Source organism: Triticum dicoccoides, chromosome 7B (genome assembly GCF_002162155.2).
Source record: "Triticum dicoccoides isolate Atlit2015 ecotype Zavitan chromosome 7B, WEW_v2.0, whole genome shotgun sequence".
Taxonomy (NCBI): Eukaryota; Viridiplantae; Streptophyta; class Magnoliopsida; order Poales; family Poaceae; genus Triticum; species Triticum dicoccoides.
In genome coordinates, this window is record NC_041393.1 from 129,131,248 (window position 1) to 129,154,161 (window position 22,914).

Consider the following 22,914-nt stretch of genomic DNA (forward strand, 5'->3'; position numbering starts at 1 on the left):
AGAGATCCGTCGAGTCCGAGACAAAAAAAATTTGGTTGTGGCAGCCTTTAGCTATCCGTCAAGTCGTAAGCTGTTCGAAAAAGAGATCTCGACGATGACGATGGCAATTGCCTCCATATGTGAAGGGCAGTCAAACGAAAAGTCAAACCACCGCTCCCATTTGGTGATCCGAAGTCAAGTCGATCAATTCACGAAGACCAACAGGAGTATGGCGGGTTGTGTGCCTCGCAGGAGATCATAACTCGCTGAGCCGCAGGTATACTATATGAGGGTGCAACTGTTGTTCCAAGTTTCCCATGGCAACACGTCTGTGATTCCTAGACTTCGTGTCCCGAGGCAACAAGCTACTGTTGCTGCTACTTTTTCCTGATGTGGAGATTAGTTAAATCCAAGAAACAAAGTGCTACGCACAGTAGTACAGACGAAGGCAAAAGTGCACTCACATCCATCAAAACCGCAAGCCGTCTACTCAAATTAAAGTGCTTTGTTTGCACAAACTTCCAGATCCCAGTTGAGAGTATACTGCCAGCAAGACCTCCAAGAAAACTCTCACGTGGTCACAAGGGACAAGCCATCACATTAAAAAATCAAATGACAGTACGCAGCAAAAACTTGCACTGAGACCCCCTCAAAATCAGGTGCTATTTGTTCTACATATTTCTTTATTACACTTTATAATTACTCCGAGCGCAACTACTCTACTTTATGGTATTTTTTATATGCAGAGTAATCATCTACTATAAAAATGACATTATACCGTGGATACGGAGTGCACGACATCATCATTTTGCACTGGTATTTGTCCATATTGCCGTGATCAGTGGAAGCACCCGAAGTCACCGCCCCTGCGGTACGGTCTACATGAACTCACCGGGACCGCGCTTGCAATCAGTTCATTCGACCATACTCGCGCCGACTCAACTGTTCGTGCCCACGGCTGACTCGTCTGTCCGCGCGGTTTATATCGTCACAGTTAACTCATGCGTCCGCTCCATCTTCTAAATGTCGCCATTGACTCTTGCATATACATCAACAAATCAGAGCCGCGTCTGCTCACACAAGCTGTCCAATGGACGTATGTGAGCCGCCCCTACTGCATTAAGACGTCAGGGCAGCGTTGCGCCGCCTTTGCCGTGTTGAGCCACCGAGGCTATATTGAGTCGCCGGTCTGCCTAAACCACCTCTATCGCGTTGAACGGATAATCGGCTATCCGAACAAATCAGGTGATATCTATCTAAGTCTATTTTATTAGCGCATATATTGTTTTCTCCTAGAACAATTACTCTGGTCCGCAATATATTTTGTGCAGGGCAATGATTCATTATCAAGGTGGTGTCATGTTGTGCCTATGGAGTGTGCGTTAGCACTATCTTGCACTGGCATTCACACTCGCTTGCTGTTGAATAGGTGGGTGCAAGCCGCCGCCCATGCAGCTCGATCTACATCAACTCGCTGGAACCACACCCGCAATCGACTTGCTGTCCGCGTGGCTTACCGCTCCTACAATTGACTCATCGTCCGCAACTGGCTTACAACGCCGCGGCCGGCTCATCTATGTGCTCCCACGGCTGACTCACTTGTGATTGGTTTCAACCTCACTATAGTGATCATCAACTCCGTGGCGGATAATTTCTGGCCTAACATATCAGGTGAAATCCATCCAATATATTTTTGTATATTATATATTGTTTTCTTTAAAAGAGCAATTACTCTGGTTTGCGATGTTGTTGAGGCAGGACAATTGTTCACTACATCAACACGGCGCGGTTGACTCGCCCGTCCGCGCGGCTTACCACGCTTGCGATTGACTCGCCCGTCCGCGTTGGCTTACAACACTGCGACTGACTCATCTGTCTGTACCGCCTCTGATACTACGGTTGTCTTTACCGTCCGTCTCTCGCGACCCGGTCTACATCAATACACCGGGCCACGCCTGTCCGCATGAGTTATTTATTGAGTATGAGCAAGTCACTGCTTGGGTAGCCAGGTTTTCTTCTAACAATTTGGAGGCAAATTATTATATATTATCGTCCGCCGTCTGCATTGGATGGCTCAATGGGCAGGTGCACAAGTCGCCACCACTACAGTTTAGTTAACTTCAAACAACCAGTTGGAAGGAATCATTGGCCGAGTTGCTGACATGGCTCATACGGATTCATTTATAACCCGTCGCAGTCACCTCAACGTTCTCTGGATTCGCATAGCGCTATCAACACCAATGATATACACTTTATGCTATGGTCAAAATATGAAGAATCTCAAGCCAACTCTTTGAGTCATCTTAAGACTCGGGGGCTATGATGACATGACTCAGCAAATATTGCCAGTTTCAGCAAAAATCAAGAACCACAGGTCATTGGAGGGAAAATAACCCGGTCCTGGAGGCTACTGCTGCATTGATTTAAAGGTCGTCGGAAACTTTTCGGCTTAAAAAGGTGCCTAGCAAACCAAATTTTCCGGCTCAATGGAAGAGTTCCGGGTTATCAAAAGAATATCCGGTTTAAAATCCGGCTCAAGAGACATCTCTCTCCTACAAAGCTTTGAAGCTTTCAATATCCGATTTAAAGTCCCGGTTTAAAAGAATCAATCTCTCGCAAGTTCGAGTTCTCAGAAAAATTAAAGGTTGCCAAAAAGAACTTGTTTCCATGATGCATCGTTCAAACATGGGTATCCTGCCTTATGGGTTTATCTTATTATGGTCATTTGGGGGCTTCCTGTTCAAACATAGGTCGTATTCGCACCAAAGAGAACATAGCTATCGGCACCCTCTTGATCGGCGCAATGCTAAACTCACTAGTGGGCTTCTTGATCGTATTCGAATAATAGCTTAACCTCTTTTGGGTCCGACTTTGATCGTATTTGAACCTGAGTCGTTAAAAAACTCTCAAGGTCATTTGGGGGCTTCCTGTTCAAACATAGGTCGTATTCGAACCAAAGAGAACATAGCTGTTAGTACCCTCTTGATCGGCGCAACGCCAAAGCCACTGGGGGCTACATGATCGTATTCGAATCCTAGCTTAACCCCTTTGGAACGGTTTACTCATCGTATTCGAATCAGAAGCCTCGATTTTTCTTTCTATTTGGCTTAAGTTTTTTGAAAGGAATCTTTGATTTTGGCTTGAGACTTTTTTGTTCAGATCTAAGTATAAGTGTGGTTTAAATTTAACCCGGCTTGGTTTTGGACGATAAGTCGCCAACATACGACAAACATCATACATTTGGAAGTAAGTGGCTTTTAAAGATTGGGTTAACACCCTTACTACACAGGTCACATAAACTGGCAGTACAATTCAATATCACAGGTATAATATTGTTTATACATGATTATGTTTAAACCGGCCCTGGCTATGGACTTAAAATCGAAGGTATATTTTGGGTTGCGCCATTAGAATCATGCGTTTGTCATTGGATTATTGCCCTTATTGGATACGGCGATATAAGCTGGCAGTATGAACCAATTCTATAGGTATGTTTTCCTGGTTATATAAATATGCAAGGTTGGATGACCCGCCCTGGCTTTTGAAGTTAAGTCGCCAGTATGTTAAGGCTTGAATGGACTTAATCCTAGTCTTCTCCATAATTGCATAAAGACTCTATTATGTTTGGGTTGTTACCCGCCCTGGCTTTTGACATTAAGTCGCCAGGGCATATGTTGTTTAAAATCTGCAGGATTTGCAGAACTATGACTTATATAAATGCTTAAGTTCAAGCTTATCATTAAATTTTATGCTTCAAAATGATTATCCGTTCTGGATTTTCTCAAAGGTTATAAGCCGCCGAGTAATTAAAATTCCGGCTTACAATGGAGGCGCATTAAATCGCCATCGGCCAATAGCCGCCGGGTATTTAAACTCTGGATTTACTTGTCAACAGATAAGGTATTCAAAGTCGCTTTAGCGGAATGGCTATTATTTTATCAATGGATATGATTTATTCTACAATGGAAGGAATAGTCTCGAGTCGCTGCAGGCTTATGACCCAGCACTTGGGGGCTACATTATTCAAATTGAGATCATATCAAATATGCAAGTTTCATGTCGCTGCGAGCATGCACCATGGCACTTGGGGGCTAATGCAAATTCATTTTTTGCTCAACTTATTGAAGACCGGACTCATCACATTGTAATGAGCCGACCCTTGGGGGCTACCAATTGCTCCTATCAAAAATTCAAGGTACACAAGCATTAATCCATTATATTGAACGGTCCACTACTCAGTTGGTAGAGTATAAAACTCTTAACCTTGTGGACGTGGGTTCAAGCCCCATGGTGGAGATTATATTATATGATGTTATTATCAATAAATTATATACAAAGTCCCAGCTCAGTATTATCTTACTGAGCCGGCCCTTGGGGCTACACGTTGTTGTTCAAGTTTACATGGTTATATCTACAAAGTCCCTACTCATTATTGCATAATGACCCGGCCCTTGGGGCTACACTGGTTGAAGCTTTCATGAGCATAAGGCAATTACAAGTCCTAGGTTGCTGCAAGCATGACAACCCGGCACTTGGGGGCTATAGGTGATATACATATGAGGAAAGGATAACTTCAAATTCTCAGTTTTTGAGCAAAACAGATATTATATTATTATTGGAGAAATCTGCAAAGTTTATGACCCGGTGTCTACAACAATCATGACCCGACATCATATATTTATGACCCGGGGTCATTTATTTATGACCAGGCATCATTTAGTTATGATCCGGTAATTTTGGCAATCATAAATCGGCAAGATCTACATCTTTAAGCCGGCTGAATATCAGTTGAATATTTCAAGACCAATATTTTTGTCAACTCAGAGCACTGAAGGCCGACTCAAATTGATTATTTCTCTACAAGAGCCAATGTCAGCAAATTGATTATGAAGCTGGCCTATTGACCCGGATTTTTGAGAAGAAGTGCCCGGATTTTTTGCATTGGCAAAGTTTGAACACATGTGTTAAAGGAGATTCTTTATGAGATAATGAGTACGCCTCCAGGAGGAAATGGAAAGGACTTAAGGATGATCAGGTGCCGGCTCAGGAGAACTTTTAACCCGGAGCACAACCTATCAAGTTTGTTCTTGTGTTTATTTTACAGGATCAGTTTAACATGGATAAATCCAAATTAAACTAGGGGCTAATGTCGGGGATATACCCCGCGGTATGACCCGACTAGAAGTATGACCCGGCCGGACTTGACGTTTCATTGGTAACCCGCCGGAGGATTGGCAACTCACCGGACTGGTGGCTCACTAGTCTGACGACTCATGAGCCTGGTGACACAATGGTTCCAACGGCGGGTCAGGTAGAAGACTAGGGCCAAGGCCCAGAAGGCCGGCTCGTGTTAATGGTGGGCCAGTTTAAGAGGAAAGACATGAGGAATATTTCCATTACAAGGAGTCAGACCCGGACTTGTATCAGGCTTGTATTAGAAGATAGACTAGTCCTAATCCTATTTGGACTCCACATGTAACCCGCCCGTTCAACTTATATAAGGAGGGGCAGGGCACCCCAAGAGGGGATGATATGTCTCCGACGTATCTATAATTTATGAAGTATTCATGCTATTATATTATCCATCTAGGATGTTTTATATGCATTTATATGCTATTTTATATGGCTTTTGGGTCTAACCTATTAACCTAGAGCCCAGTGCCAGTTTCTATTTTTTCCTTGTTTTTTGAGTTTTACAGAAAAGGAATACCAAATGGAGTCCAATTGACGTGCCAATTTTTGACGAATTTTTATGGACCAAAAGAAGCCCCTGGAGTGCAAGAGTTGGGCCAGAAGAGTCCCGGGCTTCCCACGAGGGTGGGGGCCATGCCCACCCCCCTAGGGCGCGCCCCCTGCCACGTGGATAGCCCGGAAACCCCCCTGACATGAGACCTACGCCAAAAATTCCTATAAATACTGAAACCTCCAGAAAGCACAATAAATCGGGAGTTCCGCCACCACAAGCCTCTGTAGCCACCAAAAACCAATTGGGACCCTGTTCCGGCACCCTGCCGGAGGGGGGATCCCTCACCGGTGGCCATCTTCATCATCCCGGCGCTCTCCATGACGAGGAGGGAGTAGTTCACCCTCGGGGCTGAGGGTATGTCCCAGTAGCTATGTGTTTGATCTCTCTCTCTCTCTCTCTCTCTCTCTCTCTCGTGTTCTTGATTTGGCACAATCTTGATGTACCATGAGCTTTGTTATTATAGTTGGATCTTATGATGTTTCTCCCCATCTACTCTCTTGTAATGGATTGAGTTTTCCCTTTGAATTTATCTTATCGGATTGAGTCTCTAAGGATTTGAGAACACTTGATGTATGTCTTGTCGTGTTTATCTGTGGTGACAATGGGATATTCACATGATCTACTTGATGTATGTTTTGGTGATCAACTTGCGGGTTCAATGAATCTATGCATAGGGGTTGGCACACGTTTTCGTCTTGACTCTCTCGTAGAAACTTTGGCGCACTCTTTGAAGTACTTTGTGTTGCTTGAATAGATGAATCTGAGATTGTGTGATGCATATCGTATAATCATGCCCACGGATACTTGAGGTGACAATGGAGTATCTTTGTGACATTAGGGTTTTGGTTGATTTGTGTCTTAAGGTGTTATTCTAGTACGAACTCTATGATAGATTGAACGGAAAGAATAGCTTCGTGTTATTTTACTACGGACTCTTGAATAGATCAATCAGAAAGGATAACTTTGAGGTGGTTTCATACCCTACCATAATATCTTCGTTTGTTCTCCACTATTAGTGACTTTTGAGTGACTCTTTATTGCATGTTGAGGGATAGTTATATGATCCATTTATGTTCTTATTGTTGAGAGAACTTGCACTAGTGAAAGTATGAACCTTAGGCCTTGTTTCCTAGCATTGCAATACCGTTTACGCTCACTTTTATCATTAGTTACCTTTCTATTTTTACAATTTTAGGTTACAAATACCCATATCTACTATCCAATTGCACTTCTATCACCATCTCTTTGCCGAACTAGTGCACATATACAATTTGCCATTGTATTGGGTGTGTTGGGGACACAAGAGACTCTTTGTTATTTGGTTGCAGGGTTGTTTGAGACAGACCATCTTCATCCTACGCCTCCCACGGATTAATAAACCTTAGGTCATCCACTTGGGGGAAATTTGCTACTGTCCTACAAAGCTCTGCACTTGGACGCCCAACAACGTCTACAAGGAGAAGGTTGTGTAGTAGACATCAAGCTCTTTTCTGGCGCCGTTGCCGGGTAGGTGAGTGCTTGAAGGTATATCCTTAGATCTTGCAATTGAATCTTTTTGTTTCTTGTTTTATCACTAGTTTAATCCATAAAAGAAAACTACAAAAAATGGAAGAGTTTGTCTCATACGCTTCATCTATTTAATATCTTTCGTGAGAATGATGGTAAGGAAAATTGTGCTCAAGTTCTAGAAGAAGAAGTTTATAAAATGTTATATATGTTAATGATGAGCATGATTGCAATGTTGTTAGTAAGAATTCTTTGAATACCCATGATGCTAATGATATGCAAAGCCACAAGCATGGGGATGCTATGTTTGATGAATATGATATTTTTTGTCCCCCAAGTTTTGATGAGCAAATTTATTATGATGAAAGCATGCCTCCTATTTATGATAGTTAGTGTGATGATACGTATGCAATAAAGAATAAACATAACCATGAAACTTGTCATCATGATTTTAATTTTCCATTGGATTATGCTTCACATGATAGTTATTTTGTTGAGTTTGCTCCCATTACTATTCATGAGAATAAATTTGCTTATGTGGAGAGTAATAAAATTTCTATGCTTGTAGATCATGAAAAGAATGCTTTAGGTGATGGTTATATTGTTGAATTCATTCATGATGCTACTGAAAATTATTATGAGGGAGGAATATATACTTGTAGGAATTGCAATAATATCAAGTTTCCTCTCTATGTGCTTAAAGTTTTAAAGTTATGCTTGTTTTGCCTTCCTATGTTAGTTGATTATTGTTCCCATAAGTTGTTTGATCACAAAATACCTATGCATAGGAAGTGGGTTAGACTTAAATGTTCTAGTCATATTCTTCATGATGCTCTCTTTATGTTTCAATTCTTATCTTTTATGTGAGCATCATTGAAATCATCATGCCTAGCTAGGGGTATTAAACGTTAGCGCTTGTTGGGAGGCAACCCAATTTATTTTTGTTCCTTGATTCTTGCTCCTGTTTAGTAATAAATAATTCATCTAGCCTCTGGTTAGATGTGGTTTTATGTTTTAATTAGTGTGTGTGCCAAGTAGAGCCTTTGGGAAGACTTGGGTGAAGTCTATATGATCTTGCTGTAAAAAACAGAAACTTTTGCGCTCACGAGATTAGCTGCCATTTTTTACTGGAGAGTGATTTTAGGTTGATTCTTTTTGAAGATGATTAATAGACAAATTCCTCAGGTCCAACAATTTATTTGAGAATTTTTGGAGTTCCATAAGTATACGTTTAATACATATTACTACAGACTGTTCTGTTTTTGACAGATTCTGCTTTCATTGTGTTGTCTGTTTATTTTGATGAATCTATGAGTAGTATCAGAGGGTACGAACCATAGATAAGTTGGAATAAATTAGGTTTAACACCAATATAAATTAATAATGAGTTCATTACAGTACCTTAAAGTGGTGGTTTGTTTTCTTGTACTAATGGATCTTACGAGTTTTCTGTTGAGTTTTGTGTTGTGAAGTTTTCAAGTTTGGGGTAAAGATTCGATGGACTATGGAATAAGGAGTGGCAAGAGCCTAAGCCTAGTGATGCCCAAGGCATCCCAAGCTAATATTCAAGGACAACCAAGAGCCTAAGCTTGGGGATGCCCCGGAAGGCATCCCCTCTTTCATCTTCGCTCATCAGTAACTTTACTTGGAGCTATATTTTTATTCACCACATGATATGTGTTTTTCTTGGAGCGTCATTTTATTTTGTTAGTACTTGCTTGATGTTATTTAGAATAATTTTTTTCATCTATATTTTCAATAAAAATGTCAAGGTTATCCTTTACCATGCTTATTTTGCAAGTATACATGTTGCTGTTTCAAAACAGAAAGTTTACCGCCGTTGCAAAAATTCCCTAGAAAAGTAAGAGAATGATATAACGTTGAATATTTTTGAATATTGAGCTCTGATAATTATTCTACAGCTTAGTAGTTTTATTATAATTTTTGGAGTTAGGGAAGTATGATGAATCTTGCATTCTTTACAGACTCTACCGTTTTGGCAGATAGCTATTATATTTGCATTGTTTGCATATGTTTGCTTGTTTAATGAATCTATTTGAGGATAGGAGTATTAAATATGTAGAGAAATTTAGTATGCAATGTTGAATAATAATGTTAGTAATTTGTTACAGTAGAAAATGATAAGGTTTTTGCATTGTTTTATACTAACTTATCTCACGAGTTCTTGTTGAGTTTGTGTGGATGAAGTTTTTGAGATTTAGGGAAACTGTGATATAAAAGGAATTAAGGAGACACAAAATCTCAAACTTGGGGATGCCCAAGGCACCCCAAGATAACATTGCAAGAAGTCTCAAGCTTCTAAGCTTGGGGATTCCCCGGTAGGCATCCCACCTTTCTTCTTCAACAATTATCGGTTAGTACCGGTTGAACCTAAGTTTTTGCTTCTTCACATGAGTTGTGCTATCCTTGCAATGTGATTTTGTTTTTATTTTGCTTGCTCTTTAAATAAAATACCAAGATATGAAATACTTAAATGAGAGAGAGTCTTCACATAGTTACATAATTATTTGACTACTCATTGATCTTCACTTATATCTTTTTGGAGTAGTTTGTCATTTACTCGTGTGCTTCACTTATATCCTATGAGTAAATGGTTGAATGATTTGAATATAATAAATCTGAAATTATATATGTACTTGAACAATTCATGAAATAATATTGAAGGAATAGAGATTTCACATATAAATATACTATCTTAGACATCTTCTATGATTGTGAGCCCCATTAATTATTTTCAAACCTGAGCAAATTAGTTGAAATTGGACAAGGAAGACAACATAATGAGTTATGCTTGGGTATATTTGTATAGAAGTTATATTTTTATAGATCCTCCAACATGTTGTCCTTGCTATTTAGAATCCTTTGCTAGCCTAAATATCTGTACTAAGCGGGAATACTGCTTGTGCATCCGAATTCCTTGAACCAAGTTTCTTCCATGAGTGTCAACCATATCTACCTATATGCGGTATTTACCTGCCGTTCCAAGTAAATTTGCATGTGCCAAACTCTAAACCTTCAAATAATAATTTGTTTTGTATGCCCGAATCGCTCATGTAGCGACTAGGGGCTGTCAGTATCTTCCATGCTAGGTGGGTCATTCTCACGATGAGTGGACTCCGCTCATCATTCACGAGAAAAATAGCTGGTAACTGGGATGGCCAGTCCCATGATCAAAATATCAAAATCAAATCAAAATAATTGCAAACAAAAACTCCCCCGGGATAGATGTTAGTTGGAGGCACCCGTTGTTTCGGTCAAGCCATGGATTGATGATTGTAGGTGGAGGGGGGTAAAAACTTTACCATTCTGTTTGGGAACCGCCTATAATGTATGTAGTATGGAAGATATTGGGAAATCTTGGTTGTTATGTTGATAATGAAAGCATACCTCTCAAAATTATTTATCTCTATTTCAGGAACGAGCTCTGGCACCTCTGCAAATCCCTGCTTCCCTCTGCGAAGGGCCTATCTTTTACTTTTATGCAAGAGTCAGTAGTATTCCTTCTCATTCCAACCTACTCTTTAGTTGGCAAGCATCATGTGATGGGGAAAGATCTAAGCATATATGGCCATTCAAATATATTTGATCATGAATTATTATTGTTGACAATTATCTATATGATAAGTAAGTTGGGAGGCGAAACATTAAGCCCCTATCTTTCTCTGTGTTCAATGGATGCCATTTGTTCTAAAAATATGCTTTGAGTGGTAGCAATCATGGAAGACTATATGATAGTTGAGTATGTGGGATTTGCTAAATCAAAGCTCTAACATAGACCCTTCCTAAAAATAAGATGAATTGCAATTGTGTGATGACTAAGAATGAAGTTTGTTAGTTTTCAAGAAATTTTATGGTTTATGCTTTAACATGTGAATAGCTTGTTACTTGATCATGAAAAGTTTTATGAGATGAGCTACTGTTATGACACATAATGATGCTAGTAAAGGTGATTGAAATTATCATTGATCAAACTTGTGCACCTGCTAGCATTCACACTTCATAAATTAATTCTTATATATTTACCTACTCGAGGACGAGTGGGAATTAAGCTTGGGGATGCTGATACGTCTCCAACATATCTATAATTTATGAAGTATTCATGCTATTATATTATCCATCTAGGATGTTTTATATGCATTTATATGCTATTTTATATGATTTTTGGGACTAACCTATTAACCTAGAGCCCAGTGCCAGTTTCTGTGTTTTCCTTGTTTTTGAGTTTTACATAAAAGGAATACCAAACGGAGTCCAATTGACGTGCCAATTTTAGACGAATTTTTATGGACCAAAAGAAGCCCCTGGAGTGCAAGAGTTGGGCCAGAAGAGTCCCGGGCTTCCCACGAGGGTGGGGGCCATGCCCACCCCCCTAGGGCGCGCCCCCTGCCACGTGGATAGCCCGGAAACCCCCCTGACATGAGACCTACGCCAAAAATTCCTATAAATACTGAAACCTCCAGAAAGCACAATAAATCGGGAGTTCCGCCACCACAAGCCTCTGTAGCCACCAAAAACCAATTGGGACCCTGTTCCGGCACCCTGCCGGAGGGGGGATCCCTCACCGGTGGCCATCTTCATCATCCCGGCGCTCTCCATGACGAGGAGGGAGTAGTTCACCCTCGGGGCTGAGGGTATGTACCAGTAGCTATGTGTTTGATCTCTCTCTCTCTCTCTCGTGTTCTTGATTTGGCACGATCTTGATGTACTGTGAGCTTTGTTATTATAGTTGGATCTTATGATGTTTCTCCCCCTCTACTCTCTTGTAGTGGATTGAGTTTTCCTTTGAATTTATCTTATCGGATTGAGTCTCTAAGGATTTGAGAACACTTGATGTATGTCTTGTCGTGCTTATCTATGGTGACAATGGGATATTCACGTGATCTACTTGATGTATGTTTTGGTGATCAACTTGCGGGTTCAATGAATCTATGCATAGGGGTTGGCACACGTTTTCATCTTGACTCTCTCGTAGAAACTTTGGTGCACTCTTTGAAGTACTTTGTGTTGCTTGAATAGATGAATCTGAGATTGTGTGATGCATATCGTATAATCATGCCCACGGATACTTGAGGTGACAATGGAGTATCTAGGTGACATTAGGGTTTTGGTTGATTTGTGTCTTAAGGTGTTATTCTAGTACGAACTGTATGATAGATTGAACGGAAAGAATAGCTTCGTGTTATTTTACTACAGACTCTTGAATAGATCGATCAGAAAGTATAACTTTGAGGTAGTTTCGTACCCTACCATAATCTCTTCGTTTGTTCCCCGCTATTAGTGACTTTGGAGTGACTCTTTATTGCATGTTGAGGGATAGTTATATGATCCATTAATGTTATTATTGTTGAGAGAACTTGCAATAGTGAAAGTATGAACCTTAGGCCTTGTTTCCTAGCATTGCAATACCGTTTACGCTCACTTTTATCATTAGTTACCTTGCTATTTTTATAGTTTTAGGTTACAAATACCCATAACTACTATCCATATTGCACTTGTATCACCATCTCTTTGCCGAACTAGTGCACCTATACAATTTACTGTTGTATTGGGTGTGTTGGGGACACAAGAGACTCTTTGTTATTTGGTTGCAGGGTTGTTTGAGAGAGACCATCTTCATCCTACCCCTCCCACGGATTAAAAAACCTTAGGTCATCCACTTGAGGGAAATTTGCTACTGTCCTACAAACCTCTGCACTTGGAGGCCCAACAACGTCTACAAGGAGAAGGTTGCGTAGTAGACATCAGGGGATAGGCAAAATAATCTCTATGGCTAGACACAACTAAAGGGGAGCCGGCTTATGCGGCGACTCCCTTATGAGCATAATGAGACCTAGCCACAAACGGCATGTAGGGCTATTACCGTATGATGTTTCCCGGGGCCCGAAGATGCCTAAATCCTTGTCTTGTGTGTTGCATCTCTTGTCCCGATCAACCCCTCTCAAGCTACCACATAGATGCGTTGGCATCACGAGTAAGTCCTCACACTAGGACATCTGTCGTGACAATTTCACGACAAAACCTCATAGGTCTTCTAGAGTATAGTCCGAACCAGAATGGTACGGTAATCCTATTCCAGAAGTCATGTTACTAGACCATGATGAACCTATGAACTATGAGGAAGCATGATGAGCCCAGATTCCACGAAATGGCTTGAGGCCATGAAACCTGAGATGGGATCCATGTATGAGAACAAAGTGTGGACTTTGGTGGACTTACCCGATGATCAGCAAGCCATATTAAATAAATGGATCTTCAAGAGGAAGACAGACACTGATAGTAGTGTTACTATCTACAAAGCTCGACTTGTCGCAAAAAGGTTTTCGACAAGTTCAAGGTGTTGACTACAATGAGATTTTCTCAACTGTAGCGATGCTTAAACCCGTCCGAATCATGTCAGAAGTTGCAATATTTTATGAAATCTGGCAAATGGATGTCAAAACTGCATTCCTTTAGTGGATATTTCTTAAAAAGAATTGTATATGATGCAACCAGAAGGTTTTGTCGATCCAAAGGGTGCTAACAAAGTGTGCAAGCTCCAGCGGTCCATTTATGGACTGGTGCAAGCCTCTCGGAGTTGGAATAAACGCTTTGATAGTATGATCAAAGCATATAGTTTTATACAGACTTGCAGTGAACCCTGTATTTACAAGAAAGTGAGTGGGAGCTCTATAGCATTTCTAATATTATATGTGGATGGCATATTGTTGATTGGAAATGATATAGAATTTCTGTATAGCATAAAAAGGATACTTGAATAAGAGTTTTTCAAAGAAAGACCTCGGTGAAGCTGCTTACATATTGAGCATCAAGATCTATAGAGATAGATCAAGATGCTTGATAAGTTTTTTTTTCAATGAGTATATACCTTGACAAGTTTTCGAAAGAGTTCAAAATGGATCTGTCAAAGAAGGAGTTCTTGTCCGTATTACAAGGTGTAAAGTTGAGTAAGACTCAAAGCCCGACCACGGCAGAAGATAGAAAGAGAATGAAAGTCATTCCCTGTGCCTCAATCATAGGTTCTATAAAGTATGGCATGCTATGTACCAGACCAGTTGTGTGCCTTTCTATGAGTTTGGCAAGGGGGTACGATAGTGATCCAGGAGTGGATCATTGTATAGCGGTCAAAATTATCCTTAGTGAGGACTAAGGAAATATTTCTTGGTTATGGGGTGATAAATAGTTCATCATGAAGAGTTACGTTGATACAAGCTTTTACACCAATCCAGATGACTCTAAGTCTCAGTCTGGATACATATTAAAAGTAGGAGCAATTAGCTAGAGTACCTCCATACAGAGCATTGTAGACATAGAATATTTGCAAAATGCATATGGCTCTGAATGTGTGTGACCCGTTGACTATACTTCTCTCACGAGAAAAACATGATCACACCTTAGTTCTCTTTGGGTGTTAATCACATAGCGATGTGAACTAGATTATTGACTCTAGTAAACCCTTTGGGTGTTGATCACATGGCGATGTGAACTAGATTATTGACTCTAGTGCAAGTGGGAGACTGAAGGAAATATGCCCTAGAGGCAATAATAAAGTTATTATTTATTTCCTTATTTCATGATAAATGTTTATCATTCATGCTAGAATTGTATTAACCCGAAACTTAGTACATGTGTGAATACATAGACAAAACATATAGTCCCTAGTATGCCTCTACTTGACTAGCTTGTTAAACAAAGACGGTTATGTTTCCTAACCATAGATGTCGTGGTGGGCGCACCGCAGATGCCAAGGGATGGCTAAAGAGAGGAGGAGGCTCGAGGGCGCTGGCGGGCTCCAGAGGCGAGGTTGGCATGAGCGGGCGCAGGACGCCGGACATACCCAGGTTTGGGGCTCTCCGGAGAGATAATACCCTTAGTCCTGCCGAGTGTAGTTTGATGTTCGATAGTACAATGTCTCTCCTGGAGCTGTATCAGAGAGGAAGGGGCCGGCCAAGGCTTAGGCTGCTCCTTCTCTCTTGGGTTGCTATTTTCGATGGCTAGTTCCTTCTCTATATCACATCACATGTCATGCTCGTATATGTGTGGGCTCCTGGGGGGGTTTATAGACCAACCCCCCAGGGGTACAATGGTAATGCTGCGAGTTGGTGGGTCCGGGTTGTCGGCGTCCGGGGACCCGGGCTGGGCCCCGCTGGGGGACTGTGGTTCGCCGGGTTCCCCTAGGTGCGGGCCCGCATGCCTAGGGGGACTGTGCGCCATCTTGTCGATCATCAGAGTGAGGCCGAGTCGAGTCGTGTACAGTGGCGCTCCGTCAGGTTGCTCCCTGCTGTCGACATCGGTTAGGGCGGGGGCACTGTAGCCACGCTAGCCTTGGTCAGTGGGTAGGTGAGGGGCACTGTTGCCACGTTCCGACTGACAATAGGCATGGGTGGAACACTGTCGCCTTGGTCATCGGTGATTGAAGACTTGTCCTGTCGTACGGCCTAGATGGGATGGGAGCTGACCCGTGGCTAGATTGCGGAGCACGCCACGGGTGAAGCTGGCTTGTTGAGGAAGCCTTGGGTGCACCGGGTTCGGCTGCCTTGCGCCAGTTGTTGGGGCCGAGACGGCGTGTATTGTCGGGTCAGCGAGCTTGGCCGGGATGCTAGGCTTGGCCGGGTCTGGCGACCCGGCCAGGCGCGTGCCGGCTTGAAGGGCGATGCTGGCCCCGTTGTTTTTGAAAAGGATCCGGGTTCCGTTGCCTTCCCGGGGTTCATCCCCCCGACGGTAGTCCCCAAAGCTGTGAAGGTCCGCCGTTTTCGAACGAGTGGGCCTTCGCAGTTTCCCCCTTGAGCAAGGCGGATTCTTCGAGCGCCAGGTCCGGCAACACCCATTGTGTTCCAGTTTTCTCGAAAACCGGATAGCGGCATCTCGGCGATGGCGGGAACCGAGGAGTCCGTCAAATCTTGGGGCAATCCCTCAGTCTTCGTGCGGGCGCCACATGGTGCCCGGGAGTCGGAGAGGCCTGACGGGCCATGCGTGTGACGGGACTGGGCGACGGGCTGGGGCCCACCGCCACGCTCCCTTGGCCCATGCGCACGGATTTATTGCGCCGTCCGGGAGCCGGTTGCCCTTCCCCAAGCAGTTATTGCGTGTGTACTCGCACACTTATTGTGGGGTAGTGGAAAGGGTGTTGGAAATATGCCCTAGAGGCAATAATAAAAGCATTATTATTATATTTCCTTGTTCATGATAATTGTCTTTTATTCATGCTATAATTGTATTATCCGGAAATCGTAATACATGTGTGAATACATAGACCACAATACGTCCCTGGTGAGCCTCTAGTTGACTAGCTCGTTGGTCAACAGATAGTCATGGTTTCCTGACTATGGACATTGGATGTCATTGACAACGGGATCACATCATTAGGAGAATGATGTGATGGACAAGACCCAATCCTAAGCATAGCACAAGATCGTGTAGTTCGTTTTGCTAGAGTTTTTTCAATGTCAAGTATCTCTTCCTTAGACCATGAGATCGTGTAACTCCCGGATACTGTAGGAGTGCTTTGGGTGTACCAAACGTCACAACGTAACTGGGTGACTATAAAGGTACACTACAGGTATCTCCGAAAGTGTCTGTTGGGTTGACACGGATCGAGACTGGGATTTGTCACTCCGTATGACGGAGAGGTATCTCTGGGCCCACTCGGTAATGCATCATCATAATGAGCTCAAAGTGACCAAGTGCTTGGTCATGGGATCATGCATTACGGTACGAGTAAAGTGACTTGCCGGTAACGAGACTGAACGAGGTATTGGGATACCGACGATCGAGTCTCGGGCATGTAACGTACCGATTGACAAAGGGAATAGTATACGGGGTTGCTTGAATCCTCGACATCGTGGTTCATCCGATGACATCATCGAGGAGCATGTGGGAGCCAACATGGGTATCCAGATCCCGCTGTTGGTTATTGACCTGAGAGCCGTCTCGGTCATGTCTGCATGTCTCCCAAACCCGTAGGGTCTACACACTTAAGGTTTGGTGATGCTAGGGTTATTAGGAAGACTTGTATGTGATTACCGAATGTTGTTCGGCGTCCCGGATGAGATCCCGGACATCACGAGGAGTTCCGGAAGGGTCCGGAGGTAAAGATTTATATATGGGAAGTTGTCAAACGGACACCGGAAAGTTTCGGGGGCATATCGGTATTATACCAGGGCCACCGGAAGGGTTCCGGGGGTCCACCGGGAGGGGCCACCCCTCCCGAGGGGCCACATGGGCTGCGTGGGGCAGGAGCCAGCCCCTGGAGGGCTGGGCGCGCCCCCCCCCTTGGGCCCATGCGCCTAGGGTTGGGGGGGGGAACCCTAGAGGGGGCGCCCCCTTTGCTTGGGGGGCAAGTCCCCCCTCCCTGGCCGCCGCCCCCCCCCTCTAGATCCCATCTAGAGGGGCTGGCCCCCCTTGCCCCTTCCCCTATAAATAGAGGGGTGAGGGGAGGGCTGCACACCCAAGCCAAGGCGCAGCCCCTCCCCTCCCCAACACCTCTCCTTCTCCGTCACGAGCTTGGCGAAGCCCTGTCGGACTGCTGCTTCTCCACCAACACCACGCCGTCGTGCTACCGGTGGAGCTGTCTTCCTCAACCTCTCCTTCCTCCTTGCCGGATCAAGACGGAGGAGACGTCGCCCGTACCATACGTGTGTTGAACACGGAGGTGCTGTCCGTTCAGCACTTGGTCATCGGTGATTTGAATCACGTCGAGTACGACTCCATCATCACCGCTCCCTCGAACGCTTCCGTACGCGATCTACAAGTGGTATGTAGATGCAAACTCACTCCCTTGACTCGTTGCTTAGATGAACTCATAGATGGATCTTGGTGAAACCGTAGGAAAATTTTTAATTTTCTGCAACGTTCCCCAACAGTGGCATCATGAGCTAGGTCTATGCGTAGTTCTCTATTGCACGAGTAGAACACAATTTTGTTGTGGGCGTAGATCTTGTCAACTTGCTTGCCGCTACTAGTCTTATCTTGCTTCAGCGGTATTGTGGGATGAAGCAGCCCGGACCAACCTTACACGTACGCTTACGTGAGACCGGTTCCACCGACTAACATGCACTAGTTGCATAAGGTGGCTGGCGGGTGTCTGTCTCTCCCACTTTATTTGGAGCGGATTCGATGAAAAGGGTCCTTATGAAGGGTAAATAGAAGTTGACAAAATCACGTTGTGGTTATTCATAGGTAAGAAAACGTTCTTGCTAGAACCCAATTGCAGCCACGTAAAAGATGCAACAACAATTAGAGGACGTCTAACTTGTTTTTGCAGCAATTGTCATGTGATGTGATATGGCCAGAAGTTGTGATGAATGATGAATGATATATTGTGATGTATGAGATCATGTTCTTGTAATAGGAATCACGACTTGCATGTCGATGAGTATGACAACCTGCAGGAGCCATAGGAGTTGTCTTTATTTTTTGTATGACCTGCGTGTCATTGAAGAACGCCATGTAAATTACTTTACTTTATTGCTAAATGTGTTAGCCATAGAAGTAGAAGTAGTCGTTGGCGTGACAACTTCATGAAGACACGATGATGGAGATCATGATGATGGAGATCATGGTGTCATTCCGGTGACAAGATGATCATGGAGCCCCGAAGATGAAGATCAAAGGAGCTATATGATATTGGCCATATCATGTCACTACTTTATATAATTGCATGTGATGTTTATTATGTTTTATGCATCTTGTTTACTTAGAACGACGGTAGTAAATAAGATGATCCCTTATAATAATTTCAAGAAAGTGTTCCCCCTAACTGTGCACGTTGCTAAATCGTCGTTTCGAAGCACCACGTGATGATCGGGTGTGATAGATCCTTACGTTCATATACAACGGGTGTAAGACAGATTTACACATGCAGAACACTTAGGGTTAACTTGACGAGTCTAGCATGTACAGACATGGCCTCGGAACACAGAGACCGAAAGGTCGAACATGAGTCGTATGGAAGATACGATCAACATGGAGATGTTCACCGATGATGACTAGTCCGTCTCACGTGATGATCGGACACGGCCTAGTCGACTCGGATCGTGTAACACTTAGATGACTAGAGGGATGTCAAATCTGAGTGGGAGTTCATTAAATAATTTGATTAGATGAACTTAATTATCATGAACTTAGTCTAAAACTTTTGCATAATATGTCTTGTAGATCAAATGGCCAACGCTCATGTCAACATGAACTTCAACGCGTTCCTAGAGAAAACCAAGCTGAAAGATGATGGCAGCTACTATACGGACTGGGTCCGGAACCTGAGGATCATCCTCATAGCTGCCAGGAAACAATATGTCCTAGAAGGACCGCTAGGTGACGCTCCCGTCCCAGAGAACCAAGACATTATCAATGCTTGGCAGTCTCGTGCTGATGATTACTCCCTCGTTCAGTGCGGCATGCTTTACAACTTAGAACCGGGGCTCCAAAAGCGTTTTGAGCAACATGGAGCATATGAGATGTTCGAGGAGCTGAAACTAGTTTTCCAAGCTCATGCCCGGGTCGAGAGATATGAAGTCTCCGACAAGTTCTATAGTTGTAAGATGGAGGAAAATAGTTCTGTCAGTGAGCATATACTCAAAATGTCTGGGTTGCACAACCGCCTGTCCCAGCTGGACATTAACCTCCCGGATGAGGCGGTCATTGACAGAATCCTTCAGTCGCTCCCACCAAGCTACAAGAGATTTGGGATGAACTACAATATGCAGGGGATGGTGAAGACCATTCCTGAAGTATTTTCAATGCTGAAGTCGGCACAGGTTGAAATCAAGAAAGAACATCAAGTGTTGATGGTCAATAAGACCACTAAGTACAAGAAGGGCAAGGGTAAGAAGAACTTCAAGAAGGACGGCAAAGATGGTGCCGAGCCCGGTAAGCCAGTTGCCGGGAAGAAGTCAAAGCATGGACCCAAGCCTGAAACTGAGTGCTTTTATTGCAAGGGGAAGGGTCACTGGAAGCGGAACTGCCCCAAATACTTAGCAGACAAGAAGGCCGGCAACACTAAAGGTATATTTGATATACATGTAATTGATGTGTACCTTACCAGTACTCGTAGTAACTCCTGGGTATTTGATACCGGTGCCGTTGCTCACATTTGCAACTCACAGCAGGAGCTGCGGAATAAGAGGAGACTGGCGAAGGACGAGGTGACGATGTGCGTCGGGAATGGTTCCAAGGTCGATGTGATCGCCGTCGGCACGCTACCTCTACATTTACCTACGGGATTAGTTTTAAACCTCAATAATTGTTATTTAGTGCCAAGTTTGAGCATGAACATTGTATCTGGATCTCGTTTGATGCGAGATGGCTACTCATTTAAATCCGAGAATAATGGTTGTTCTATTTATATGAGAGATATGTTTTATGGTCATGCCCCGATGGTCAATGGTTTATTCTTAATGAATCTTGAACGTAATACTACACATATTCATAGTGTGAATACCAAAAGATGTAAAGTTGATAACGATAGTCCCACATATTTGTGGCACTGCCGCCTTGGTCACATTGGTGTCAAGCGCATGAAGAAGCTCCATGCTGATGGACTTTTAGAGTCTCTCGATTATGAATCATTTGACACATGCGAACCATGACTCATGGGCAAAATGACCAAGACTCCGTTCTCCGGAACAATGGAGCGAGCAACCAACTTGTTGGAAATCATACATACTGATGTGTGCGGTCCAATGAGCGTTGAGGCTCGCGGAGGATATCGTTATGTTCTCACTCTCACAGACGACTTATGTAGATATGGGTATGTCTACTTGATGAAACACAAGTCTGAGACCTTCGAAAAGTTCAAGGAATTTCAGAATGAGGTAGAGAATCAACGTGACCGAAAGATAAAATTCTTACGATCGGATCGTGGAGGAGAATATTTAAGTCACGAATTTGGCACACACTTAAGAAAATGTGGAATCGTTTCACAACTCACGCCGCCTGGAACACCTCAGCGTAACGGTGTGTCCGAACGTCGTAATCGCACTCTATTGGATATGGTGCGATCTATGATGTCTCTTACCGATTTACCGCTATCATTTTGGGGATACGCTCTAGAGACAGCTACATTCACTTTAAATAGGGCACCGTCTAAATCCGTTGAGACGACACCGTATGAATTATGGTTTGGGAAGAAACCTAAGCTGTCATTTCTAAAAGTTTGGGGATGCGATGCTTATGTCAAGAAACTTCAACCTGAAAAGCTCGAACCCAAGTCGGAAAAATGCGTCTTCATAGGATACCCTAAGGAAACCATTGGGTATACCTTCTACTTAAGATCCGAGGGCAAGATCTTTGTTTCCAAGAACGGATCCTTTCTAGAAAAAGAGTTTCTCTCGAAAGAAGTAAGTGGGAGGAAAGTTGAACTTGATGAAGTACTACCTCTTGAACAGGATAGTAGTGCAGCTCAGGAAAATGTTCCTGTGATGCCTACTCCAACTGGAGAGGAAATTAATGATGATGATCAAGGTACTTCTGATCAAGTTGCTACTGAACTTCGTAGGTCCACAAGGACACGTTCTGCACCAGAGTGGTACGGCAACCCTGTCCTGGAAATTATGTTGTTAGACAACGGTGAACCTTCGAACTATGAAGAAGCGGTGGCGGGCCCAGATTCCAACAAATGGCTTGAAGCCATGAAATCCGAGATAGAATCCATGTATGAAAACAAAGTATGGACTTTAACTGACTTGCCCAATGATCGGCGAGCGATAGAAAACAAATGGATCTTTAAGAAGAAGACGGATGCGGATGGTAATGTCACCATCTATAAAGCTCGACTTGTCGCTAAGGGTTATCGGCAAGTTCAAGGGATTGACTACGATGAGACTTTCTCTCCCGTAGCAAAGCTTAAGTCCATCCGATTCATGTTAGCAATTGCCGCATACTATGATTATGAGATATGGCAGATGGACGTCAAAACGGCATTCCTTAACGGGCATCTTAAGGAAGAATTGTATATGATGCAGCCAGAGGGTTTTGTCGATCCTAAGAATGCTAACAAAGTATGCAAGCTCGAGCGATCCATTTATGGGTTGGTGCAAGCATCTCGGAGTTGGAACATTCGCTTTGATGAGATGATCAAAGCATTTGGGTTTATGCAGACTTATGGAGAAGCCTGTGTTTACAAGAAAGTGAGTGGGAGCTCTGTAGCATTTCTCATATTATATGTAGATGACATACTTCTGATGGGAAATGATATAGAATTCTTGGACAGCATTAAGGCCTACTTGAATAAGTGTTTTTCAATGAAGGACCTTGGAGAAGCTGCTTATATATTAGGCATCAAGATCTATAGAAATAGATCGAGACGCCTCATAGGTCTTTCACAAAGCACATACCTTGATAAGATTTTGAAGAAGTTCAAAATGGATCAGTCCAAGAAGGGGTTCTTGCCTGTATTGCAAGGTGTGAGATTGAGCTCGGCTCAATGCCCGACCACGGCAAAAGATAAAGAAGAGATGAGCGTCATCCCCTATGCCTCAGCCATAGGATCTATTATGTATGCCATGCTGTGTACCAGACCTGATGTAAACCTTGCCGTGAGTTTGGTAGGAAGCTACCAAAGTAATCCCGGCAAGTAACACTGGACAGCGGTCAAGAATATCCTGAAGTACCTTAAAAGGACAAAGGACATGTTTCTCGTTTATGGAGGTGACGAAGAGCTCGCCGTA